This window comes from Marmota flaviventris, chromosome 17 (assembly GCF_047511675.1).
Source record: "Marmota flaviventris isolate mMarFla1 chromosome 17, mMarFla1.hap1, whole genome shotgun sequence".
Taxonomy (NCBI): domain Eukaryota; kingdom Metazoa; phylum Chordata; class Mammalia; order Rodentia; family Sciuridae; genus Marmota; species Marmota flaviventris.
In genome coordinates, this window is record NC_092514.1 from 10,068,407 (window position 1) to 10,096,324 (window position 27,918).

Genomic DNA, 27,918 nt, shown 5'->3' on the forward strand with positions numbered 1-27,918 from the left:
CGAACCCTAAACATAACACTAGCCCTATCCCTAAACCTAAACCTAATCCTTGCCCTAATCATAATGTTAACACTAGCCCTAATACTATTCTAAAATTATTCATTACCCTAAAAGGAACCTTAATCCTAGTGATAAACCTAGCTGTAAACCTAATTATAAACTTAATACTAGACATAACCCTAAACCGAACCCTCATTTTATACTTAACCCTAGATAAAAACCTAACCCTTACTCTGACACTAACCATAGCCCCAACCCTAAAACTAATCCTAAAACTAAAACTACCCCTAAACCAAACCTAAAATCGAACCCTATTCATTAACCTAACTCTAATGATAAACTTAGTCCTAACCCTAACACTAACCCTAAACCTAAAACTATGACTAATCCTAACCTTACATCTAACCCTATCCATTAACCTAACTCTAAAGATAACCTTAGCCCTAACCCTAACACTAGCCCTAATCTTAAACATAAATCTAACCCTAGACATAATCCTAAACCTAACCCTCACCCTAGCTCTACCTCTACCTCAAAACATACCCTGTACCCTAAAACTAACCCAAAAACCTAACCCTAGAACAAGCCCTAAACCTAACCCTAACTCTAACCCTAATTCTTCCAAAACCCTAGGCCTAACACTAGCTCTAATGCTATACATTACCCTAAATATAACCCTAACCCAAATGCTAACCCTAGGCCTAACCCTATCCCTACAAATAACCCCAACCTACCAATTACCCTAATCCTTACCTAAATCCTAAACCTAAACCTATTCATTAACCTAACCCTAATTTTAACCCTAATGCTAATTTGAGCCATAATCCTAATAATTAACCTAACACAAAACCGAATCCTGACCCTGACCCTAAAAATACACCTTACCCTTAACCTGGCCCTTACCCTAAACCTAATATTAGACCTAGCCATGAACCTAACAATATAACTATCCGTAGCTGTAACCCTAAACCTGACATCATCACTATCTCTAAAACTTGCCCTAAACCTAACACAAAACCTAGCCCTCATCCAAACCCCAAATCTAGCTTTAATCTTAACACAAACATAACCCTAGGCCTAACCCTAACCCTTTTGTTAACTCTAACCCTATCAATTACCCTAAACCTAACATGAACCCTAAACCTAAACCTACCATTACCCTAACCAAACCCTAATGATAATTCAACCTCTAAAACTTAACCCTAACCTAAACCAAACCTGAAACCAAATTCTAACTGTAATAATACCCCTAACTCTAAACCTGACCCTTACCCTAAACCTAACCCTTACAATAGACCTAGACATAAATCTAACCCTCAATCTATCCCTAACGTAAGCCTAGACCTGACACTAGCCCTATCCATTATGCTTGCCATCACCCTAAAACAAATCCTAGCCCTAATCCTAGCCCTAAAACTAGCCTTATTATTAAACCAAACCATAAACCTAGCCCTAACCGAAATTCTAACCTTCGACCTAGCTCTAAAACTAGCTCTAAACCCATCCATTACTCTACACCTAACCCAATCCCCAAACATAAACCTAAGTCTAAAACAAGGCCTAACCCTAATATAAATGCTAGACGTAATCCTAGCCATAATTTAAACCTAAACCCAAACTAACCCTAGCCCTAAGACTAACTCTAACTCTCGCCCTAGTAGTATTTCTAGTGCTAACCCTATCCCTTACCACATTCCTATCACTTGCCTTTACATTAGCCCTGACCCTAGCTCTAGCCCTAATCCTATATCTAAGCCTAACTCTAAATCAAACCCTAACACTAAGCTAAACCTTTAAATAACACAAGCCGAAATACTAATGCTAATTCTAAAACTAGCCTTAACTTAGCCCTAGCCCTACCAAACAACCAAGCCATAGCCCTAATCCTAACCTTTAACATAAACCAAACCCGAAGCCTACACCTCGGCCTAATCCTAGGTTTAATTTGAGTCCTGTCCATAACCCTAAAACAAACCCTGACCCTGACTCTGACCTAACACTAACGGTAGCTCTAAACATCACTCAAAACCTAAACCTAATCCTATCCCTATACCTAGCCCTAACACCAAACCTAAAATGAGTTCTAATCATAACCTTAGTTCTTACATTAGCTGAAGCCCTAAATCTAGCCCTAACCTAACCCAAAAACTATCCCTATTTGGAGCCCTAACATTAAATTTAACCCTAACCCAAAACCTAATTCTAGCCCTAACACTTACTCTAAACCTAACCCTAAACATAACCCTTGCCATTACCCAAATCCTAACCCTAACCCAAGCCTTAATTCTAACCCTAAACCTAGCCCTAACCCAGCTTTAACCCTATCCATTACCCTAATCCTAATCCTAAAACTAATGCTAACCCTAGGATAACCCTAAACCTATTCCTAACCCTAAACCTATACATTACCATAAACCTAACCATATCCATAAACATAATCCTAACACTAATAAGCTTAACCCTAAAACTATCTCTAACCATAACCCTAGACCTGACATTAGCCCTAGCCCTAATGAAGCCCTAACACTAGAACAAACTCTAGCTCGAATCCTAGCCCTAATCTTAGCCTTAATCCTAAACCTAATCCTAATTAATCATAAACCTAAACCTAATTTTAACCCTCGCTCTAGTTCTAAAGCTAGCTATAACATCATACTTAACCATAAACATAACGATAAACCTAGCCATAAACCTACGCTCAGCCTTAATACTAATCCTAGCCTTAATCCTAGCCCTAATTAAGCCATAATTCTAACGCTATATCTCAAGCAAACACTAAGACTAACTCTAACTCTCGCCCTAGCACTATCCCTAGTTCTTAACCTATCCCTTATGATAATTCAAACCCTATACCTAACCCTAGCCCTAACTTTCACTGTAGCCCTAAACCTAGATCTAACCCTAACTCTAAATATAACCCTAAACCTAAGCCTAAACCACACTGTAACACTAGCTCTAACTGTAATGCTAATTTGAAAATTAGCCTTAACTCTAGCCCAAGCCCTCAAGCAAAACTGAGCCATATCCCTGACTTTAAACCTTAACCTAAACCAAACCTAACTAACTAATTAGTTCTAGAGTCCTAACCCTAACTCTAGAACTAATACTAACACTGACTCTGACCTTAACACTAACCCTAGCTCTACACATCACCCTATCCCTAAACGTAATCCTAACACTAGACCTCGCCCTAGATTAACCCTAAAACTAGCCCTAATCTTAATGCCAGTTCTTAAATTAGCCATAGCCCTAAACCTAACACAAAACCTAGCCCTAAATCAAGCTTCACCATAATTTTAACCCTAACCTTAAAACTGGCCCTAACCCTAGCCTTATCCCTAGTCCTCATCATAGCTCTAACCCTATTCCTTACACTTAGTCAAACCCTTACCCTATTGCTACCCTAGTCCTAACCCTAATTCTATGCCTACCCCAAACCTTAACTCCATTCCTAGTACTAACCTTAGCCCTCATTCTAGCTCTAAACTTAACCCAAACCCTAACCCTAACCCTAAAACTTATTCTGACCCTAACACTAAACCTAGGTTTAAATCTGACCATAAATTCTATCCAAAACTTAACACTAGCCCTACCAGTAACCCTAACCCAAAACCTAACACTAACACTAGCAATAGACCTAAACCTAATCCTAAATACAGCCATAACCCTAGACTTAGCCCTAACAATATCCCTTAAGCAAACCAAACACTCACTCTAACCCTAGATCTAACCCTAGTCCTCATTCTGGACCTAACACTGAACCTAATCCTAACCTGAAACTTACCCTAACAAAAACCCTAACTCTAAACATTATCCAAACCAAAAAAAATAACCCTAACATGAGACACACTCTAAATCTAGCCATAACCGTAACTGTAGCTCTTACATTACCCATATACCTAACACATACCCTAACCTCACACAAAACCTAGCCATAATTACAGCCCTAAACCTAACCCTAACCCTAAACCTAACCCTAAACCAAACACTAACCCTTGTTCTAGCCCTAACTCTAGCACAAACCCTAGACTTTACCCTAAACATAACCCTAGACAAAACCCTAAACCTCACTAACTCTAGCCCTAATCCTAACTGTAATCATAGCCCAAAGCCTAGCTCTAACTCTATCCATTACACTAACCCTAACCCTAAAACTAATGGTAACTCTAGCCCTAAACCTAACCCTAATCCTACCCTAGCCCCTGACTATAACCCTAAACCCTCACCTTAGCCCTAAACCTAATTTAATTTCGAACCATTAAACTTAACCTAACCCTAAAACTAACCCAAGGCTAACCATAGCCCTAACCCCATCTATTTTCCTAACCTTAACCCTAGCCCAAACCTAGCTCAAACTCTACCCATTACCCTAACCCTAAACTTAACCCTAATGGTAACACTAGACCTAAAGGTAAATGTACCCTTACCCTAAACCAAAACCTAATCCTAGAACTAACAATGAAACTAACCCTAAATCTAAGTTAGCTAAAATCCTAACCCTAATTCCTAAACCTATACCTAAGGCTAACCTAAACCTAAAAATATCTTTTGCCTGATATCTAAACCTATTACCCTAACGGTTAGGTTTAGGGTTAGGGTGATGTTTAGAGCAAGGGTTATTGTTAGGGTTAGTTTCAGATTCAGGGTTAGGTTTCGGGTTAGTGTTAGAACTCGAATTATGTCTAATTTAGTAGTATTTTTTATGGTTAGGGTTTGGTTTAGGTTAAGGTTTAGGGATATACATTGGTTTTGTTCTAAAACTAGCTAGGCCATTACGACTAGATTATGGATTAGTATCAGTGTTAGAGCTAGTGTTAGGTTGAGGTTTAGGTTTAGGGTGAGGGTTTCATTTACAGTTACTGTTAGATCTAGGATTAGGGTAGGGCTAGGGCTAGGGTCAGGGTGAGGTTAGGTTTATGTAATGAATATGCTTAGAACTAGGGATTCTACTAGGGTGGAATTAGAGTTAGTCATAGTAGTAGTCATAGGGTTAGGTTTAGGGTTAGGGCTAAATTAGGGCTAGAATTAGAGCTAGGGTTAGGGCTAGAGTTAGGACTAAATTGGGGCTAGGTTTAGGACTAGGTTTAATGTTAGAGTTAGGGTTAGGATTAGGGCTAGAGTTAGGGTTATGGTTAGAGCTAAATTAAGGCTTAGGATTAGGTCTAGGGGTAGTGTTGGTGTTAGTGCTACATTAGGGCTAGTATTAAGGCTAGGGTTAGTGTTAGGGTTAGACTAAGGGCTTGGGCTAGAGTTAGGGTTAGCATTGGTGTTAAGGTAAAGTTTAGGAAAATGGGTGGGGTTATACTTAGCTTTAGGTATATGGTGAGCTTTAGAATTAGGATTAGGCCTAGGGATATGTTTCAGTTTAGGATTAAGTCTAGGTTTAGAGTAAGGTTAACTGTTAGAGTTTCTGTTAGGGTATGGCTAAGAGCAGGTCTAGGGTTCATGTTGAAAATAGTTTTTGAGTTAGGTTAGGATTAGGTCTAGTGTAAGAGTCAGGTTTAGGTTAAAGGTCAGCTTTAGGACTAGGGTTATTATTAGGGTCAAGAACAGGGTAAGAGTTAGCATTTGGTTTAGCTAAAGGTTTAGGGTTAAGGCTCGAATTAGCATTAGGGTTAGGTTTAGGATTAGGGTAATGGATAAGGTTTAGTTTAGGTTTCAGTTAAGGTTTAGGGTAATGGATGAGTTAGGTTTAGCAATCGGGTTAGGGTTATCATTAGGGTTAGGGTTATGTTTAGTGTAATGGAGAGGCGTAGACCTAGGGTTATGGCTAGGTTATGGTTTGGATTAATTCTAGGATTAGGGCTAGGTTTAGGGATAAGTTTAGGATGTGATTTAGGGTAAGTTTTAGGTTAAGATAAGGGTTAAGTTTAGGGCTAGGGTTATAGTTAAGTTGGGTAAGGGTTAGTGTTTGAGCTAGGGTAGGGCTAGGGCGAGGGTTAGGTTTAGGTTTAGGTCTAGGTTTACATTTATGGTTATAATTAGGTTTAGTGTTAGGGATGCGGTTTTAATTAGGGTTAGGTTTAGGTATGGATATGTTTAAAGCTAAATTTCAGACTAGGTTTAATGTTAGGATTAGAGCCAGAGTTAGGGATAGGGTTTAGGATAGAGCTAGGGTTATATTTATGTAAAGGTTAGGCTTTCAGCTAGCGTTAGGTCTAAGGCAAAGCTTAGGTTAGGGCTAGGTTTAGGGCTAGGGTTATGCTAAGGGTTATGCTTAGAGCTAAGTTTAGGCCTAGGTTTAGGGCTATGTTTTATGTTATGTTTAGGGCTAGGGTTAGGACTATAGTTAATATAAGAGCTAGGGTTCTGTTTAGGGCTAGATTTAGGGTTAGGGTTATGGCTAGATCTAGTGTGATGTCTAGGTTGTGAGTTAGTGTCATGTTTAAAGCTAGGTTCAGTGTTAGAATTAGGGTCAGTTTTTGGGATAGGGTTAGGCTTAAGGTTAGAGCCAGAATTAGGACTAGGTTCAGGTATACGGGTAGGGTACGTGTTCAGTATAGGTTAAGGGTTATTATTAGTGCTAGTTCTAGGTTTTTGTTTAGGTCTAGGGGTAGAGTTCTAGCTATATTTAGGATTAACTTTGGGTCTAGGTCTAGTGTTAGGTGTATATATATGTACAGGGTAACCAGTAGGGCCAGGGTTATGGCTTGGTCTAGTGTTATGGTTAGGTTTAGGGTTAGGGTGTTGTTTAGAGCAAGGGTTATTGTTAGGGTTAGTGTCAGATTCAGGGTTAGTTTTCGGGTTAGGGTTAGAATTTGATTTATGGCTAAAGTCAGTAGTAGTTGTATGGTTAGGGTTTGGTTTAAGGTAGGTTTAGGGATATACATTGGTTTTGTTTTAGGGCTAGGGCTACGGTTATGGCTAGATTGTGGATTAGCATCAGGGTTAGGGTAGTGTTAGGTTGAGGTTTAAGCTTAGGGTGAGGGTTACATTTAGAGTTAGTGTTAGATCTAGGGTTAGGGTAGGGCTAGGGCTAGGGTTAGGGTGAGGGTTAGTGTTATGGTAATGAATATGGTTAGAACTAGGGATTGAGCTAGGGTGAAAATTAGAGTTAGTCATAGTAGTAGTCTTAGGGTTAGGTTTAGGTTTAGGGCTAAATTAGTGCTAGGATTAGAGCTAGGGTTAGTGTTGGGTTAGGGCTACATTGGGGCTAGTTTTAAGACTATGGTTAGTGTTAGAGTTAGGGCTAGGATTACGGCTAGAGTTAGGGTTAGGGTTAGAGCTAGGGTTAGTGTTGGTGTCAGGCTACATTATTGCTAGTATTAAGGCAAGGGTTAGTGTTAGGGTTAGACTAAGGGGTTGGGCTAGAATTAGGATTAGCATTGGTGTTAAGGTAAAGTTTAGGGAAATGGGTGGGTATAGTGTGACCTTTAGAATTAGGATTAGGCCTAGGGTTATGTTTCAGTTTAGGATTAAGTCTACGTTTAGGTCTAGGTTAAGGTCTAGGGTTTCTGTTAGGGTTATGGCCAGGACCAGGTCTAGGGCTAATATCAGGTCTAGAGTTAATGTTAAAAATAGTTTTAGGGTTAGGTTAGGATTAGGTCTAGTGTAGGAGTTAGGTTTAGGTTAAAGGTCATATTTAGGACTAGTTTTATTATAAGGGTCAGGAACAGGGTCAGAGTTAGCATTTGGTTTAGCTAAAGGTTTAGGGTTAATGCTCGAATTAGCATTTGGGTAGGTTTAGGATTAGAGTAATGGATCAGGTTTAGTTTAAGTTGCAGATAAGGTTTAGTGTAATGGATGAGTTAGGTTTAGCAATTGGGTTATGGTTACCATTATGGTTAAAGTTATGTTTAGTGTACTGGAGAGGTGTAGAGCTAGGATTGGGGCTAGGTTATGGTTTGGATTAACTCTAGGATTACGGCTAGGTTGAGGGATATGGTTAGGGTGTGATTTAGGGTAAGTTTTAAGGTTAGGGTAAGTGTTAAGTTTAGGGCTAGGGTTATAGCTAAGTTAGGGTAAGGGTTAGTGTTTGAGCTAGGGTTAGGGCTAGGGTGAGGGTTAGGTTTAGGTTTAGGTCAAGGTTTACATTTATGGTTAGAATTAGGTTTAGTGTTAGGGATGGTGTTTTAATTAGGGTTAGGGTTAGCGTAATGGATATGTTTAGAGCTAAAGTTCAGACTAGGTTTAATGTTAGGATTTGGGCTAGGGTTAGGGATAGGGTTTAGGATAGAGCTAGGGTTATGTTTAGTGTAAAGGTTAGGCTTTGAGCTAGGGTTAGTTCTAAGGGAGGCTTTCATTAGGGCTAGGTTTAGGGCTAGGGTTATGTTTAGAGCTATATTTAGGCCTAGATTTTGGGCTAGGTTTTATGTTATGATTAGGGCTAGGGTTAGGACTATAGTTAATGTAAGAGCTAGGGTTATGTTTAGGGCTAGTATTAGGGTTAGGGTTATGGCTAGTTCTAGTGTTAGGTCTAGTTTGTGATTTAGTGTCATGTTTAAAGCTAGGTTCAGTGTTAGAATTAGGGTCAGTTTTGGGGATAGGTTTAGGGTTAGAGCCAAAATTAGGACTAGGTTTAGGTCCAGGGGTAGGGTAATTGTTCGGTTTATGTTAAGGGTTATTGTTAGTGCTCATGCTAGTTTTTTGTTTAGACCTAGGTCTAGAGTTATAGCTATATTTAGGATTAACTTTGGGTCTAAGTCTAGTGTTAGGCTTGCGTATATGTATAGGGTTACCAGTAGGGATAGTGTTAGGGTTTGGTTTAGGATTAGGGTCAGGTTTAGACCTAGGGTTACTGTTAGGGTCAGATGAGTGTGAGGAATAGTTTTAGAGGAAGAATGAGGGCTAGGGTTAAGACTAGTATTATGGTTACAGTTTAAGTTAGGCTAAGGATTAGAATTAAGATTAGGTTTAGCATTTGGGTTAGGGTTTGGCTTAGTGTAAGGAGTAGGGTTAGAGTTAGGGTTACGGCTTGTGTTAGGGTTAGGGTTAGGCCTAGTATTATGGTCAAAGCTAAGGTTAGGGCTCGGATTAGGTGTAGAATTTGTGTTAGTGTTAGGGCTATGGTTAGGACAATGACTAATGTATGAACTAGGGTTATGATTAAGGCTAGTTTTAGGGATAGGTTAAGGCTAGATATAATGTTAAGGTTAGTTTTAGGTTAGGGTGTGGTTTAGAGCTAGGATTAGTGTTAGGGTCAGTGTCAGGGTCAGGGTTAGTTTTAGAGTTAGTTTTAGGGTTACTTGTAGGGTTAGGGTTTGATTTAGGTTAAGGGTTAAGATTAGGGCTATGGCTTGGTTTTGGTCTATGGCTAGGGCTAGGGCTAGGGCACATTTAAGATTAGCGTTATGGTTAGGGGTTGTGTTAAGGTTTGGTTTAGGCTTATTTTAGAGTTAAATTTAGAGTTAGGTTTAGATTTAGACTTAGGCTTAGATCTAGGATTAGGATTAAGTCTAAGGATAGAACTAGGGCTAGGGCTAGGGTAAGAGTTAGTGTTAGTTTCATGGCTAGGTTTAGGGATAGGTTAGGATTAAATAAAGGCAAGGATTAGCACTAGGCTTTGTATTAGGCCTAAGTTTAGGGTGAGGGTTAGGGTTAGGTTTAGGGTTATGGTTAGTTTTGGGGTACAGGATGAGGTTATATGTAGGTTTAGGGGTAGAATGAGGAATAGAACTAGGGTTAGGGCTCGGGTTATGGTTCAGGCTAGGAATAAGCCTAGTGTTAGTGCTAGGATTATGGCTAGAGCTAATTTCAGGTCTAGTGTTATGGTTAAAAATAGTTTTTAGGTTTAGGTTTATGCTTATGTCTAGTGTAATGGTTAGGTTTAGGGTTAGCTTCAGGTTTAGAGCTAAGGGTACTCTTAGGGTCAGAGTCATGATTAGTGTTTTGGATAGGTTAAGGTTTAATGTTAGGGCTCGAATTAGCATTAGAGTTAGGATTAGGGTAAAGATAGTGTTAGGTTTAGGTTTCAGGTTAGGTTTAGGGTAATGGATAGGGTTAGGATTAGTGATACGGTTAGTTTTAGGACCAGGTTTAGCATTAGGGATAGGGTTATGGTTAGGGTAATGGATAGGGTTAGAGATAGGGGTACAGCCAGGTTTATTGTTATGATTATTGATAGGATTAGGCTTAGGATTAGGGTTAGGGTTAAATCTAGGGTTACATCTAGGGTTATAGTTACGATTAGTGATAGGGTTATGGTTAGGAGTAAATCTAGGGATAGTGCTCGGAATAAGGCTAGGTTTTGGGTTAAGTTAAGGCTAGGTTTATGGTAAGGGCTAATGTAAATACCTGGGTTGTGATTAGGGCTAATTTTAGGGTCAGGGTTAGGTGTAGGTCTATTGTTATATTTATGTATAGGGTAAGGGTGATGTTTAGAGCTAGGGTTAGTGTTAAATTCAGAGTCAGGGTCAGCATTAGTTTTAGGGTTTGGCTTAGAACTCGAATTATGGATAGAGTTTTGGCTAAGTGTGGGGTTAGGGCTTAGTTTTTATGAAGGGTTAGGGTTAGGTCTATGGCTTGGTTTTGTTTTACAGCTAGGGTTAGAGCTAGTTTTAGGATTAGCCTTAGGGTTAGGGCTAGTGTTAGGCTTAGGTTTAGGCTAAGGTTTATTGTTAGATTTAGAGTTAGGGTTAGATCTAGGGTTGTTGCTAGGGCTATGAATACGGCTCGTGTTAAACCTATGGTTTGGGCTAGGATTAGGGTTCCTGTAAAGCATAGGGTTAGAACTAGTGGTAGGTCTATGCTGATAGTTAGAGTTAGTCTTTGGGCTAGGGTTAGGGTTAAGGTTAGGGACAGGGCAAAATTAGATCTAAGATTAGGGCTAGGGGTAGTGTTAGAGTTAGGCCTAGTGTTATGGTTAGGATTATAATGAAGGGTATGTTTAGGGCTAGGATAAGGGCTAGGGTTTTTGCTAGGCTTAGGGCTAGTATCATGACTAGGGCTAATATCAGGCCTAGGTTTATGCTTAGGGATAGTTTTGGGGTTAGTTTTATGGCTAGGTCTAGTGTAAGGGTTAGGTATAGGATAAGAGTGAGGTTTAGAGCTAGGGGAATTATTAGGGTCAGTGTCAGTGTTAGGGTTAGGTTTAGGTTTGAGTTTAGGTTTAGAGCTCCAATTATTATTAGAGTTAGAGTTAGGGTAATGATTGTATTAGATCTAGGGTTCAGGGTAGTTTTAGGGTAATTGATAAGTTTGAGGATAGTGATACGTTTAGGTTTAGGCCTAGGGTTAACATTAGGGTAAGGATTTTGTTTAGGTAACTGATACAGTTAGACTGAAGTTTAGGGCAAGGGTTATGGTTAGAATTAGGTCTTGATTTAGGGTTAGGGTGAGGGTTAGAACTAGTATTAGGTTAAGGTTATGTTTACTGTAAGGGTTAGGTCTGAGTTATGGTTAGGGCTAGGCTCAGTGTTCGGTTCAGGATTAGGTCTAGGGATAGGATTACAGTAGGATTTGGTTTAGGGTTATGTTTAGGATTAGACATAAGATTAATTGTAAGGTCAGTAGAAGGGTCAGGGTTAGTGTTAGGGTTTTGGGTAGGGTGAGATCTAGAATGAGGGCAAGGGTAAGGGCTATTAATAAGGTTAGTGTTTTGGTTAGCCTAAGGATTAGGGATAGGTCTAGGGTTACCCTTAGGTTTAAGGTTTTGCTTAAGTAAGGTATTGGTTTAGAGCTAGGTTATGGTTAGAGTTAGGGTTAAAGCTAGGTTTAGGACTCGGATTAGGCCTAGGTTTTGTGTTAGGGTTAGGGCTAGGGTTAGGGCAATGGCTAATGTAAGAAGTAGGGTTACCATTAGAGTTAGTTTTAGTGTTAGGGTATGGGTTAGGTTTAGTGTTAGGGTTAGGTTTAAGCTTAGGGTGATATTTTTTATCTACAGTTCGTGTTAGAATAGATGTCAGGGTCAGGCTTAGTTTTAGGGTTAGAGTTAGAACTCGAAGTAGGGCTAGGGTTACTGTTAGGGTTCAGTTTAAGGTGAGGTCAGTGTGTAGAGCTAGGTTGAGTGTTAGGACATGAGTCAGCATCAGGGTTGGTTTTAAGGTTTGTATTAGGACTCGAACTAGGGCTAGGGTTAGGTCTAGTAGTAGTGTTAGGGTTTGGTTTAAGTTAAGGTTTAGAGTTATGGCTAACTCTCACTTTTATTTTAGTCCTATGGTTAGGGATAGGGCTAGAGTTAGTGTTAGGCTTAGGCTTAGAGTTAGGGTTAAATCTGGAATTAGGGTTAGACCTAGGTTGAGGGCTAGAACTAAGGATAGGGCAAGCGTTATGGCTAGGTTTAGGGATATGGTAAGGGATAGGGTTAGAACTAGGGATAGGGCTAGGGTGAGAGTTAGTCTTAGGGCTAGGGTTAAGGTTAGGGTTAGAGATAGGGCAAAATTAGGGCTAGGTTTAGTGTTTAATTTAAGCCTAGAGTTAGGTTTAGGGTTAGATTTTAGAGTTAGCATTTAGAGTTTAGGTTTAGCATTCAGGTAAAGTTTGTGGTAATGGATGGCTTTATAGCTAGGTTTAGAGGTACGGTGAGGGTTATAATTAGGTTTAGGGATGTGGTTATGGTTAGAGTTATGATTAAGCCTAGGTTTAGGGCTAGGATGAGGGCTAGGGATTTTTTTTTTTTTTTTTTTTTTTTTTGGATTAGGGCTAGGATTAGTGCTAGGGCTAATTTCAGGTCCAGAATTATGGTTAAAGATATTTTTAGGATAACGATTATTGGTACATCTAGTGTAACGGTTACGTTTAGGGTTAGCATCAGGTTTACAGCTAGGTGTATTATTAGGGTTGAGTTCTGGGTTAGGGTTTGGGATAGGTTAATGTTTAAATTTAGGTCTTGAATTAACATTAGGGTTAGGGTTATGGTTATGGTAATGGATAGAATTATAAATCAGTTTAGGGCTAGGGTTATGGTTATGATTAGGGATAGGTTTTGGGTTAAGTTAGTGCTAGGGTTAGGTTTATGGCTAATGTAAGCGCCAGGGTTATGCTTATGGCTAATTTTAGTGTTTTAGGTCTAGGTTTCCTGTTAGGTTTAGGTTTAAATTTAGGGTGATGTTTAGACCTCGTGTTAGTGTTATGGTCAGAGTAAGGGTCAGGGTTAGTTTTAGGGTTTGTCTTAAAACTCGAATTAGGCCTGGGGTTAGGGGTAGGTGTAGGGTTAGGCGTTGGTTTAGGTTAAGGGTTATGGTTAGATCTTTGGCTCGGTTTGGTTTTAAGGCTAGGATTAGGTTTAGTGAAATTTTTAGGATTAGTGTTAGGGATAGGGCTAGTCTTAGATTTAGGCTTAGGCTTGGTTTAGGGTTAAATTTATTTTTATCTACATTTTGTGCTAGGGCTAAGGATAGGGCAAGGGTTGGGACTAGAATTTGGGATAGTGTTAGGTTTATGGGAATGGATAGGATTAGAATGAGTGATAGGGCCAGTGTGAGAGTTAGAGTTATTCTTAGGGTTACGGTTAGAGTTAGGTTTAGGCATAACGCTAAATTATGGCTAGGGTTAGAGTTAGGGATAGGGTTAGATCTAGCTTTAGAATTAGCATCAGGATTTGGACAAATTTTTAGGCTTACGCATCGAGATAGGGTTAGATTTAAAGTTAGGTTTTGATCTAGTGTTAAAGCTAGGACTAAGGATAGGGCAATTGTGATGAAAAGGGTGAGGGTTAGAGTTAGGCTTACGATTAGGGCAAGGGATGTGGTTTTGGCTAGGTTTAGGGCTAGGGCAAGGGTTAGTATTAGGGTTAGGGCTAGAGTTAGGGTTAGGGTTATGATTAAGTCTTGGTTTATGGCTAGGATGAGATTAGGTTTTGTGTTAGGGTTAGAGATAGTATTATGGCTAGGGCTAATGTCAGGTTTTGGCTTATAGTTAGGGCTAGATTTAGTGTTAGGTATATGGCTCCGTCCAGTGTAAAGATTAGGTTTAGTGTAAGATTCAGGTTTATATCTTGGGTTATATTTAGGGTCAGTGTCAGGATTAGGGTTTGGGTTAGGTTAGGGTTTCGGTTTAGGGTAATGACAGCATTAGTTTTAGTGTTTAGTTTTGGTTTAGTGTAATGGATAGGGTTAGGTTTAGGCCTAGGGTTAGCTTAAGAGTTAGGGTTATTGTTAGGGTAATGGATAGGTTTAGACCTAAGTTAGCGCTTGGGTTATGTATAGTGATTAGGGCTAGTTTGGGGTTAAGCTTAGGTTTAAGTTTACGGTTAAAGCTACATTTACTACTCGGTTTAAAGCTAGGTTTTGTGTTAGGTTAGGGCTAGGGTTAAGGCTATGGCTAATGTACAAAGTAGGGTTATGATTAGCACTAATTATAGGGTTAGGGTTAGGGCTACGTCTAGTGTTAGGTTGAGTTTTAGGGTGAGGATGATGTTTAGAGCCAGGGTTAGGGTTAGAGTAAGAGTCAGAGTCTTACTGCCTAAGGTTAGTGCTAGGGTTAGCTTTCGGGTTAGGGTTAAGGCTAGAATTAGGATATGGTTAGGGCTAGGTGTAGGGTTAGGGTTTGGTTTAGGATAAGGGTTTGGGACACGGATATGGCTCAGTTTTGTTTTAGGGCTAGGGCTAGTGTTAGGGCTAATTTTAGGATTAGCATTAGCATTAGGGCTAGTGTTAGTTTTAGGTTTAGGCTTAGGTTTAGGGTTAGATTTAGAGTTAGGGTTATAACTAGGGTTATGGTCAGGGCCATGAATAGGGCTAGGGTTATACCAAGGGTTACGGCTAGGATTAGGGTTCTAGTTAGAGATAGGGTTGGAATTAGGGTTAGGGTGAAAGAGTTAGATTTAGTCTTTGGGCTAGAATTAGGGTTAATCTTAGGGATTGGGCTAAATTAGGGCTAATATTAGGGCTAGGGTTTGTGTTAGGTTTAGGCCTAGGGTTTGGGTTAGAGGTAATATTAAGGCTATGTTTAGGACTAGGATAAGGACTTGGGTTTGTGTTAGGGTTAGGGCTAGGATTATGGCTAGGGTTAATATCAAGTCTAGGGTTAAGTTTAGGAGTAGTTTTAGGGTTAGTTTTATGGCTAGGTCTAGTGTAAGTGTTAGGTAGAGTAAGAGTCAGGTTTATAGCGAGGGGAATTATTAAGGTCACGGTTAGTATTAGAGATTGGTTTACGTTTGAGGTTAGGGTTAGGGCTCGAATTAGCATTCGGGTTAGGGTTAGTGTAACAATTGGATTGGGTTTAGGGTTCAGGGTAGGTTAGGCTAATTGATAGGTTTGGGGAAAGCAATAGGGTTAGGGTTAAGCCTAGGGTTAGAATTATGGTAAGGGTTATGTTTAGGGTGATGGATACAGTTAGGGCTAGGGTTATTGTTAAAATTAGGTGTTGTGTTAGGGTTAAGGTGAGGGTTAGAACTAGGATTAGGTTTAGGGTTTTGTTTAGCATAAGGGTTAGGTTCTGAGCTATGGTTAGGGCTAGGCTGAGAGTTAGGTTTACAATTAGGTCTAGGGATAGGATTATGGTACATTTTGTGTTAGGGTTAGACCTAGGTTTAGTATTAGGTTCAGAATAAGGATCAGGGTTAGGGTTAGGGTTTTGGATGGTGTTAGAGCTAAAACAAAGGCTAGGGTTATGACTATTAATAGGGTTAGGGTTTTGGTTAGTCTAAAGACAAGAGATAGGTCTAGGGTTACTCTTCTGTTTAGGATTTTGCTTAGTTTAGTGATTGATTTAGATCTAGGGTTAGGGCTAGTGCAAGAGTTAGAGTTAGTCTTAGGGCTAGGGTTAGGATAGGGTGGTAGATAGAGCTAAATTAGGGCTAGGATTAGGGCTAGGTTTTGTGTTTAGCTTAAGCCTATTGTTAGGGTTAGGGTTAGTTTTAAATTTAGGATAATAGATAACATTATACATATTTTTTGAAGTAGGGTGAGGGGTAGAATTAGGGTTGCGTGTAGGGCTAGAGATAGGGTTATGATTCGGACTAGGTTTAGGACAAGAAAGAGGGCTAGGTGTGTTTATAGGGTTACGTCTAGGATTAGGGCTCAGGCTAATTTCAGGTCCAGAATTATGGTTAAAGATAGTTTTAGGTTTAGGTTTATGGCTACGTCTAGGCTAAGGGTTAGGTGTTGGTTTATGGTCAAGTTTAGAGCTAGGGGTATTATTAGGGTCAAGGTCTGACTTAGGGTTTGAGATAGGTTAAGGTTTCAATTTGGGGCTTGAATTAGTTTTAGGATTAGCATTAGGGTAATGATAGGGTTAGGTTTAGGGTTCAGGTTAGGTTTAGGGTAATGGAAGGGTTAGGATTCCGGATAGGGTTAGATTTATGCTTAGAGTTATCATTAAGGTTTGGGTTATGGTTAGGTTAATGGATAGAGTTAGAGATTAGTTTAAGGCTAAAGTTATTGTTATAATTAGGGCTAGTGTTAGGGTTAGGTTAGGTTTAAAACTAGGGTTTGGGTTCTGATTAGGGCTAGGTTTGGGGTTATCTTAGGGCTATGGTTAGGTTTACAGCTAATGTAAGTACTAGGTTTAAGTTTAGGGCTAGTTTTAGGGTTTCAGTGCTAGGTTTAGTGTTAGGGGTAGGTTTACTGATATGGTGATGTTTAGAGCTAGAAGTGTTAGGGTCAGTGTCAAGTTCAGGGTTAGTTTTAGGGTTCGGCTTCCAACTCAAATAAGTCTAGGTTTAGGTCTAGGTGTAAGGTTAGGGTTTGGTTTAAGTTAATGTTTAGGGTTAGAACTATGGCTCAGTTTTTTTTTTTTTTTTTTTTTTAGGGCTAGGGCTAGCGTTAAGGCTCATTTTAGGATTATTGTTATGGTTTGGGCTAGTGTTAGGTTTAGGCTTATGCTTCGTGTTAAGGCTAGTTTTAGAGTTACGTTTTGCCTAAGGTTAGTGCTAGGGATAAGTATTGGGAAAGGGTTAGCACTTGGGTTAGGGCTAGGGTTAGGTATATGGTAAGGGATAGGGTTAGAATGAGTGATATGGTTAGTATGAGAAAGTTAGTCTTAGTGCTAAGGTTAGGGTTAGGTTTATGGATAGGGCTAAATAACGTTTAGGGTTATGTTAGGGCTAGGGTTAGGGCTAGTTTTAGGATTAGGCTTAGGCATCGAGTTAGGGTTTCATTTAGAGTTAGATTTTGATCTAGAATTAGTGCTAAGGCTAAGGATAAGGCAAGGGTTGCCACTAGGGATAGAGTTAGAGTTAGGGTTTAATTTAGGGTAAGGGATGTGATTATAACTAGGCTTAGGGCAAGGGCGAGTGTTAGTATTAGGGTTAATACTTGGGTTAGAGTTAGGGTTATGATTAAGGCTATGTTTATGGCTGCGATGAGGACTAGGATTTGTTTTAGGGTGAGGGATAGCATTGGGGCTATGGCTAATGTCAGGTCTTGGGTTACAGTTAGGGATAGATTTAGTGTTAGGTTTATGGTTTGGTCCAGTGTAAGGGTTAGGGTTTGGTTAGGGTCAGGCTTAGATCTAGGGTTATTTTTAGAATCAGGGTCAGGATTATGGTTTGGGTTAAGTTAGTGTTTAGGTGCAGGGCTCAAATTAGTGTTAGATTTAGGGTTAGGGTAATGACAGGGTTAGGTTTAGGGTTTAGGTTTGGTTTAGTGTAATGTATAGGGTTATGTTTAGGCCTAAGGTTATCAGAAGGGTTAGGGTTATTGTTAGGGTAATGGATAGGGTTAGCCCTAAGGTTAGGGCTATGGTTATGTATAAGATTAGGGCTAGTGTTTGGGTTAGGGTTAGGTTAAATTTAGGGTTAAAGTTAGATTTAGGCTAAGATTAAATCTAAGTTTTGATTTAGTTTAGGACTAGCGTCAAGGCTACCACTAATGTATGAAGTAGTTTTATGATTACAGCTAGTTATAGATTTAGAGTTAGGTCTAGGTCTAGTGTTAAGGTTAGGTTTATGGTAATGATGATGTTTAGAGCCAGGGTTAGTGTCAGGGTCAGAGTCAGGGTCAGGGTTAGTTTTTTGGGTTAGGTTTAGACTATAATTCGGGATAAGTTAGGGCTAGGTGTAGGGTTAGGATTTTTTTTTTTTTTTTAGGTTAAGGGTTAAGGTTAGGGCTATGACTTGGTTTTATTTTAGGGCTAGGGGTAGTGTTAGGGCTAGTTTTATGATTAGTCTGAGGGTTAGGGCTAGTGTAATTGTGAGATTTAGGCTTAGGCTAAGGATTAGGGATAAGAGTATAGTTATGGATAGGTTTAGACTTATGGTTAGGGTTAAATTTAGAGCTAGGTTTAGATCTAGGTTTTGTGAGAGAGCTAAGTATAGGTCTAGGGTAGGGCTACGTTTAGGGATATGTATATGGTGGTGGTAAGGGATAATGTTACAAGTAGGTATAGGGATAGTTTGAGAGTTAGAGTTAGTCTTAGGGCTATGGTTATGTTTAGGGATAGGGCTAGATTAGGGCTTGGATTAGGGCTAGGGTTAGTGTTAGGGTTAGGCCTCAGGTTAGGGGTAGGTTTAGTATTAGGTTTAGGGTTAGGTTAGGTTTAGGGTAAGGGATGGCAATATAGCTAGTTTTAGGACTAGGGTGAAAATTAGGGTTAAGGTTAGGGTTAACGTTAGGATTAGGGTTATAATTATGGTGAGGTTCCATGCTAGGATGTGGGCTTAGTTTTGTATTAGGGTTAGGGCTAGATTAGAGCTAGGGCTAATGTCAGGTCTAGGATATGGTTAGGGATAGTTTAAGGGTTAGGTTTATATCTAGGTCTATTGTAAAGTTTATGTTTCTTGTTAGGGTCAGGTTTAGAGCTATGGGTGTTATTAGAGTCAGGGTCAAGTTTAGGGTTGGGGTTAGGTTAAGGTTTAGGTTTAGGGGTCAAATTAGTCTTATATTTAGGGATTGGGTAATGACACAGTTAGATTTAGGGTTCAGATTAGGTTTAGGTTAATCAATAGGATTAAGGCTAGTTCTAGGTTTAGGTTTCCGCCTAGGGTTAGCATAAGTATTATAGTTATCTTAGGGTAATGAATAGGGTTAAAGCTAGTGTTAGGTCTAGGGTTATGGTTAGGATTAGGTCTATGGTTAGGCTTAGGTTTATAGTTAGGGGTAGGGTGATTGTTAAGTTTATCTTTAGGTTTAATGCTAAGGTAGGGCTTGGATTAGGGCTAGGTTTTGTGATAGTTTAGAGCTATGGATAATGTAAGAACTAGTGTAATAATTAAGACTAGTTTTATGGTTAATGTTAGGGCTAGATGTAGTTTCAGTGTTAGTTTTAGGGTTAGGGTGAAGTTTAGAGCTAGGTTTAGTGTTAGTGTCAGGGACAGTGTTCAGGTAGGGTAATGGTTATGGTTAAATCAGAATTAGGACTAGGGTGAGGTCTAGAGGTAGGGTTAGAGTTTGGGTTAGGTTAAGGGTTATTGTTAAGGCTAGGTCTAGTTTGTCTTTAGGTCTGGATCTATAGTTATGGCTAGATTTAGGATTAGGTTTAGGTCTAGGTCTAGTGTTAGGGTTCGGTTTAGGTGTAAGGATACCAGTAGGGATAGTGTTAGGGTTCGGTTTAGGGTTAGGTTTATATTTAGAGCTAAGATTAGTGTAAGGGTCAGAATAATGGCCAGAGATAGGGTTAGGGTTTGGGTTATGGTTATATCTAGAATGAAGTCTAGGGTTAGGACTAGTTATAGAGTTAGGTTTTGGTTAGGCTAAGGATTAGTGCTAAGAATATGGTTAGCATTAGGTGAGGGTTTGGCTTAGGGTAAGAGACAGGGTTAGAGCTAAGGTTAGGACTAGGGTTAGAGTTAGGTTTATGGTTAAAGCTCGTGTTAGGGCTTGCATTAGGGCTAATTTTGTATTAGGTTTAGGGATAGTGTTATGGTAATGGCTATTGTAAGAAATAGGGTTACGATTAAGGTTAGTTTTAGGGTTAAGTTTAGGGCTAGGCCTAGTGTTAGGGTTAGGTTTAAGGTGAGGTTGATATTTAGAGCTAGGTGTAGTGTTTGGATATGAGTCAGGGCCATGGTTAGTTTTAGGGTTAGGGTTAGGTTTCAAATTAGGACTAGTGTTAGGGCTGGTGTAGAGTTAGGGTTTGGCCTAGGGTAAGGGTTAGTGTTAGGGGTATGGCTCAGTTTTGTTTTAGGGCTAGGGCTAGGGTTAGGGCTAATTTTAGGAATAGCATTAGGGTTAGAGCTAATTTCAGGGTTAGGCTCAGGCCTCAGGTTACGGTTAGTTTTAGAGATAGGTTTGTGCTAGGGCTAAGGATTATGACTAGGGTTAGGGCTTGGGTTAGGTTTATGTTAAGGGATAGGGTTAGTTTTAGAGATAGGTTTTGATCTAGAATTAGTGCTAGGGCAAGTGTTATGACTAGGGTTAGGGCTTGGGGATAAGGTATAGGGATAGAATAGGGATAGGTCTTGTGTGATAATTATAGTTAATCTTAATTCTAGGGTAAGATTTAGGGTTAGGAATAGAGTTATATTAGGGCTAGGATTAGGGCTAGGTTTAATATTAGGTTTAGGGCTAGAGTTAGGGTTATGATTAGGGATAGGGCTAGGGTTAGGGTTAGTGTAAGGGTTAGCATTTTTGCTATGGTTTGGGCTAGTAGGATTGTTATGTTTAGTGTTAGTTCTAGGTTAGGGTTATGGTTATGATTATGTTTCGGCTTGGGGTTAGGGCTAGGGTTTTCATTAGGGTTAGGGCTAGTTTTAGAGTAATGTATTGGATTAGATGTAAGATTAGGTTTAGGTTTAAGTTAAGTTTATGGATAAATTTAGGTTCAGGGATAGGTTTAGTTTTTATTGTTGGTATGGTTTAGGGTTAAGTTTATGGCAAGGGTTAGGTTTAGGGTTAAGACGAGGGTTAGGTTTAAAATTAGGGTTATGGATAGGGTTAGGTTTAGGGCTTGGGTTATTATTAGGTGTAGGGTTAGGGTTACGGTAATGTTAGGTTTAGAGCAAGGGTTAGTACTGGGGTTAAGTTCAGGATTAGGGCTAGTGTTAGGTTTATGTTTATGAATAGGCCTAGGGTTTTGTTTAGGCCATGGGTTAGGCTTTGAGCTAGGGTTATGTCTAAGGCGAGGGTTAGGGTTAGGGCTACATTTAGAATTATGGTTAGTTTTAGGTTAGGATTAGGCCTCAGAAGAATGCTAGGTTTTGTTATAGGTTTAGGCCCAGGTTAAGGCTATGTGTAATGTAAAATCTAGGGTTCTGATTAGAGCTAGTTTTAGGGTTATGGTTATGGCTATGTCTAGTGTTAGCTTTAGGTTTTGGGTTAGGTTCAGGATTAGAGCTAGGTTTAGTGTTAGTGTTAGGGTCAGTGTTCAGGTTAGAGCTAGATTTAGGGTGAAAGCCAGAATTAGGACTATGTTTAGGTGTAGGAATAGGGGGTAGTGTTTGCTTTAGGTTAAGGATTATGTTATGGCTATGGCTCAGGTTTTTTTAGGTCTAGGTCTAGAAATATGGCTATATTTAGGATTAGGCTTAGGTCTAGGGCTAGTGTTAGGCTTAGGTTTAGGTATAAGTTTACTGGTAGAGCTAGTTTTAGGGTCTAGTTTAAGGTTAGAATCAGATTTAGACTGAGAGTTTGTGTTAGGGTAATGATTTGAGTTAGGTTTAGAGCTAGAACGAGGGCTAGGTTTAGGATTAGTAATAGGGTTAGGGTTTGGATTAGGCTATTGATTTCAAGTTTCATTTCCATTTACACATATAGGTCAAAATGAAGGAAACCGTAAAATGCAAACTGTTCCGGACAGCAAACCATTGAAGGGATAAGGTCCAATCCTGGCAAAATAGTAAGGCTAGGTTAAAAACAAATTATGCCAAGTATCAAATGAATTTGAACATACTCACTATAACACTATATCTAACCCAACCCTAACCTAATTCTAACCTGTTTAGAGTACCTATGAACATAGAAGTCCCAAATTAGGAGAGCCTAAAGGAAAAACTTAACAGATGAATCTTGTGCAGTATCAAAGAAATTTGATGAAAATTGGGGGAAGTATTTTAGTACATTCATATTTTCCTGTTTTTTTTTCTTAAAGTGCTCAAGAATAAACTGTTTTTCATGCTTCAGCTTAAGGTACTTTCACAAAGAAAAACCAAAGAGTGCCCACAGAGGGCTGATTGAGTGTGTGAAGTTTCATGCAGCTAGCAACAACACTGTTTGATTTCCAGCTCCACTGCATTCACACCTATAGGCCCTAATTAAGTGAAACCTAAAAATTCAAACTGTTCCTGACACTGAACCATTGAACCTTGAAGGCCCAAACTTGGGGAGCCTACTAAGGCTAGGTGAAAGATGAATCCTGTACAATATAAAATTCAACCAAAAATTTTGAAGCTCTTCATTACGTGGGTATTCTGCTTGCTCTAAATGCACCCAGAGATAACGCTGTTACTTTCTACTTCATCTTAGGGCTACTTCCATGGCAAACACCAAATTATGCTCACTGAAAATTGATGGAGTGTGTGAAGATTCAAGCAGCTAGCCCAAACCCTGTTTGATTCCCAGCTTTATTTCATTCACGCCTACATGGAAAAAAGAAGAGAAACATGAAAATTGAAACTGTTCCTTAAAGCAAACCCTTTATGTAGGAGGCCCAAACATTTGGAGTATAGTCAAAATAAAAAAAAATAAAAGATGAATCCTGCACAGTATCTTAGAAATTTGAAAACAGAAGTAACTCTTATCTTAACACTAGGTTTAATCCTTATCCTAACACTAACCCTAACACTAACTTTAACCTGTTTAGAGTCCCTTTGATCCTAGAAGTCCCACACTTGGGGAGCCAAGTTGGGTAAGTGAACAGATGTATCATTCACAATATCAAAGAAGTCTGACCAAATAATTTTGGATGTAGTTCAGTTCATGCATATTTCCCTGTTTTCTCCTAAAGTCCTCTCACCTAAAGTTGCTTTGAATGCTTCAGCTTAGGGCTAAATTTACAAGGGATAATCCAGAGAATGCCCAAAGAAAACTGATTGAGTGTGTGAGGTTTGAAGTAGCTAGCACCAAACCTGTTGGATTTCCAGCTCCATTTACATTTACACGCATAGGTCAAAATGAAATGAAAACATAAAATACAAACTGTTCAGGAGAGCAAACCCTTGACATAAGAGGTCCAAACCTAAAAAAATATAGTAAGGCTAGGTCAAAGTTTAATCCTGCCCAGTATCAAAGAAATTTGAACTAAGCTAAATCTAACAAAATATTAGCTGTAAATCTAGCCCTCAACTAATAAGAAATCTAACCTAACCTGTTTAGAAAACCATTGATTACAGTATACCCCAAATTGAAGAGCCTGGTGAGGCAAGCTAAGAGATGAATCCTATGCAGTATCAAAGAAATCTGACCAAATAATTGGGGGAGGTAATTCAGTACGTGCATATTTCCCTGTTTTCTCCTAATGTGCTCTAGGATAAATTATTTTTTTCATGCTTCAGTTTAAGGTACTTGCACAAGTAACAACCAGAGAGTGCCCACCGAGAGCTGATTGAGTGTGTGAAGTTTCAAGCAGCTAGTACTGACTCTGTTTGATTTCCAGCTCCATTTTCATTCACGTATATAGGCCATAATAATGTGAAATCTAAAAATTCAAACTGTTCCTGACAGTGAACTGGCAAACCTTGAAAACTCAAACTTGGCCATCCTACTAAGACTAGGAAACAAATGAATCCTGTACAATATCAAATAATCCATGCAAAAAATTAAAGCTTGGTCCATAAAGCTGTTTCTTTATAATTCAGCTTTGGGCTACTTCCACAAGAAAAAAAAAAAGAGAGAATGTCCCCTGAGAACTGGTTAAGTGTGTGAAGTTTCAAGCAGCTAGAACAAAACCTGTGTAAGTCCAGCTCCATTTCCATTCACCCCTATAGGCAAATGAGGTGAAAGATGAAAATTAAAACTACTCTTGAGATCAAACCCTTTTACTAGGAAGCCTAAATATGGGGATCATTCTAAGAAGAAAAAAAAAAGATAAATCTTGCTCAGTATTCATAAAGTTGAAAAAAATCTAACACTAACCCTAACACTAGTTCTAACCCTAACTTTAACCATAACCCTAAGCCTAACCTGTTAAGAGAACCTTTGATTCTAAAAGTTTTAAAATTGGGGAGACTAGTGGGGCAAGCTTACATATGAATCCTGCACAGTATCAAAGAAATCTGACCAAATAATTGGGGGAGGTATTTCGGTACATGCATATTGCCCTGTTTTCTCCTAAACTGCTCTTGGATAAACTTGTTTTGCATGCTTCAGCTTATGGCTACTTTTACAAGGAAGAAACCAGAGAGTGCCCACAGACAACTGATTGAGTATCTGAAGTTTCAACCAGCTAGAACCAACCCTCTGATTTCCAGCTCCATTCTCATTTACCTACATATGTCAAAATGAAGTGAGACATTAAAAACAAACTATTTCCAACAGCAAACCACTGAACCAAGAAGGCCCCAAACTGGGGAACATAGTAAGGCTAGGTAAAAGATAAATCTTCCCAATTTCAAAGAAATTTGAACAAAACAAACTCTAACCCTAACATTAGCTCTAAAGCTAGCCCTAACCCTAACCATAACACTAACCCTTACCTGTTTAGAGAACCATTGATCCTAGAAGTGTCAACTTTGGGGAACCTAGTGGAGCAAGCTAAAAGATGAATACTGTGTAGTATCAAAGAAATATGATCAAATTGTTGGGAGACTTATTTCAGTACATACATGTTTCTCTGTTTTCTCCTTAAGGGCTCTCGGATACAGTTTCTTTTGCATGCTTCATCTTTGGCCTACCTTCAAAAGAAAGAAACTAGAGAGTGACCACTGGGAACTAATTGTGTGAAGTTTCAAGCACCTCTGGCGAACCCTGTTTGATTTCCAGCTCAATTTTCATTCACATCAATAAGCCATAATGAAGGGAAACCAAAAATACAAACTCTTCCTGACAGCGAATATTGAACTGACAAGGCCCAAACCTGTGGAGCATAGTAAGGATAAGTAAAAGATGAATCATTCCAAGTATCATAGAAATGTGAAGAAATCTAGGGCTGCATGGGTACTCTCAGCACAGAGGGAAGGCTGGGCTGTGCAGTTTCTCTGGGCGCTGACAGCAGTCTCAGCCACACAGGCACTCTCTGCACACATGCAAGGCAGCACAGAACACAGAGGCTTTGCTTGCAGGTCACCAGACCGAGCTCTGGACACAGTACAAGGTCACTCCAGAACCACTGACCTCACCAAACACCATACATGGGTTATAGATGGAATCCATCTTGCAAAGCCTTATTCACCATCTATCAGTGAGTGTGGCTACCTGCTTGGTTCTGCAGCTTATCAGGTACCTGGTTTCCAACTCCCCTACCTCCAGCTGTGATAACTCAAGATTTTTCACACAAGCTTTTGGGGGGTGTAGCTATCAATGAGGAACAGCAACTGTACAGGCACCTGGTTTCCAATTCAGAAACTAAGAGTAGGGAGGCTTCAGTTAGAAGCTCAAGCCCTCTCACCCTGTCTACCTCCACCACCCTGAGCACAGAGACTCAAGCTTGGAATGGAAAACTCCACCTAATGCAAGAAAAGAAATCAGAGTTCTGAGAGCCTTTTTTTTCTTTCTTTCTTTTATTTTCTGGCTCTTCTCATCCATTCTCCTCTACCCTTCCATCTCTGGTCCTCACTGCCTCAACATATGTGAAACCAAGAACTCTCCGTGAAATTGGACTTTAAGAACTGAATCACTAGAATTGTATAATTTAGAGGAATTGCATAGGCCCCACCTCACCACCTTTTTATTTGATCTTATTTTCTTTCTCCCTATCTTTCTTTCTTTCCTTGTTATTTTACTATTTTTTTTCTTTCTCCCTCTATTCCACTTTCAGCCTCCTAACTTTTACTATTTATACATAGGGTAATTTTATGAAAACACATAACCAGTTTGAATTTATACCTTCTTTCATAAATTCCCCTGCCTTTTCATTAGAGTTCTCCTCCAAATTTACTAAGTTAGATTAATCACATACAATCATTCCTTTCCCCCTTAACATAGCATCCTACCCCTGACCCTCAGTTCTCTATAAACCATCAGAAATATTACACCTTTTATTTAACTAATGAGTATATTCTAAATAATAATTGAAGCCAACACCTGTAGACACAGAGTCTAAATATAAATATATTTATAATGGTTAGGCTTAGATTTCTGGTTAGGGTTAGATTTAGAGTTGGGTTTTGATCTATGGTTAGGGCTAGGGCTAAGGATAGGGCAAGGGTTAGGACTAACGTTTGGGTTAGGTTTAGTATTATGTTAAGGGATAGGGATAGAACTAGTGATAGGGCTAGTATGAGAGTTAAAGTTAGTCTTAGAGCTAGAATTAGGGTTAGGGTTAGGGTTAGGGATAGGGCTAAATTAGGGCTAGTCTTAGTGTTAGGTTTAGGCCTTTGGTTAGGGTTGGAGTTACAATTACATTTAGCATAAGGTATTGGGTTATAGCTAGTTTGATGGCTAGGGCAAGGATTAGTATTAGGGTTAGGGCTAGGGTAAGGTTTAGGGTTATGATTAAAGCTAGGTTTAGGGCCAGGATGAGGGCTAATGTTTGTGTTAGGGTTTAGGGCTAGTATTAGGGCTAGGGCTAATGTCAAGTCTAGGGTTACAGTTAAGGATAGATTTAGTGTTAGGTTAGGTGTATACAAAGGGTCATATTTAGAAAAAGGGTTATTATTAGGGTCAGGATCAAGGTGAGAGTTTGGGTTAGGTTAGGGTTTATGTTTAGGGCTTGAATTAACATTAGGGATTCGGGTTAAGGAAATGAAAGGGTTAGTTTTAGGGTTTAGGTGTGGTTTAGCGTAAAGGATAGGGTTATTGTTAGGCCTATGGTTAGAATAAGGTTTATCATTAGGGTAATGGATAGGGTTAGACCTAAGATTAGGGGTAGGGTTATGTATAGGTTTAGGGCTTTTGTTTGTGTTAGGTTAGGGTTTAGGTGTGGTTTAGTGTAATGTATAGGGTTAGGGTTAAGCCTATGTTTAGCAGAATGCATTATCATTAGGGTAATGGATAGGGTTAGACCTAAGATTAGGGTAGGAATATGTATAGTATTAGGGCAGGATTATGTATAGTATTAGGGCTTTTCTTGGGTTAGGGTAAGATTTACGTTAGGGTTAAAGCTATTTTTAGTGGATGAGGATGTGGCTCAAGAAGTAACGTGCTTGCCTGGCATGTGCAGGGCGCTGGGTTCAATCCTCAGCACCACATACCAATAAAATCAAGATGTTGTGTCCACCGAAAACTAAAAAAAAAAAAAAAAAAAAAAAAAAACATATTACAAAAACTAGGTTTAGGGCTTGGATTGAGGCTAGATTTTGTGTTAGGTTAGGGCTAGTGTTAAGGCTATGGTTAATGTACAAAGTAGCGTTATGATTACAGCTAGTGATAGGGTCAGGGATAGGGCTATGTCTATTGTTAGGGTTAAATTTATGGTTATGTTGATGTTTAGAGCTAGGTTTAATGTTAGGGTCAGAGTCAGAGTCCAGATTAGTTTTCAGGTCAGGGTTAGGACTAGAATTAGAGACAGGATTAGGGCTAGGTGTAGTGTTATGTTTATGTTTCAGTTTTGTTTTAGGGCTAGGTGTAGAGTTAGGGCTAGTTTTAGAATTAGGGCTAGTGTTAGTGTGAGGTTTAGTCTTAGGTTTAGGGTTAGATTTAGTGTTAGTTTTAGATCTAGGTTTTAAACTAGGGGTAAGGATAGGGCTAGATTTAGGGCTCAGTTTAGGGCTAGGTATAGGGTGATGGTAAGGGATAGGGTTAGATCTAGACATAAATGTTAGGGTGAGAGATTGAGTTAGTCTTAGGGCTAGGGTTAGGGTTGGGTTAGGTATAGGGCTAAAATAGGGCTGGGATTAAGAATAGGGTTGGTGTTAGGGTTAGGCCTAGTTTGAGGTCTAGGGTTAGTGTTAGGGTTAGGCCTAGTTTGAGGTCTAGGGTTAGTGTTAGGGTTAGGCCTAGGTTAAGGGCTAGGGTTAGTGTTAGGGTTAGGGTTAGGTTTAGGTTTAAGTTAAGGGATGGGATTATAGCTACTTTTAGCACTAGGGTTAGGATTAGAATTAGGGTTTGGTTATGGTTATGTTTATGA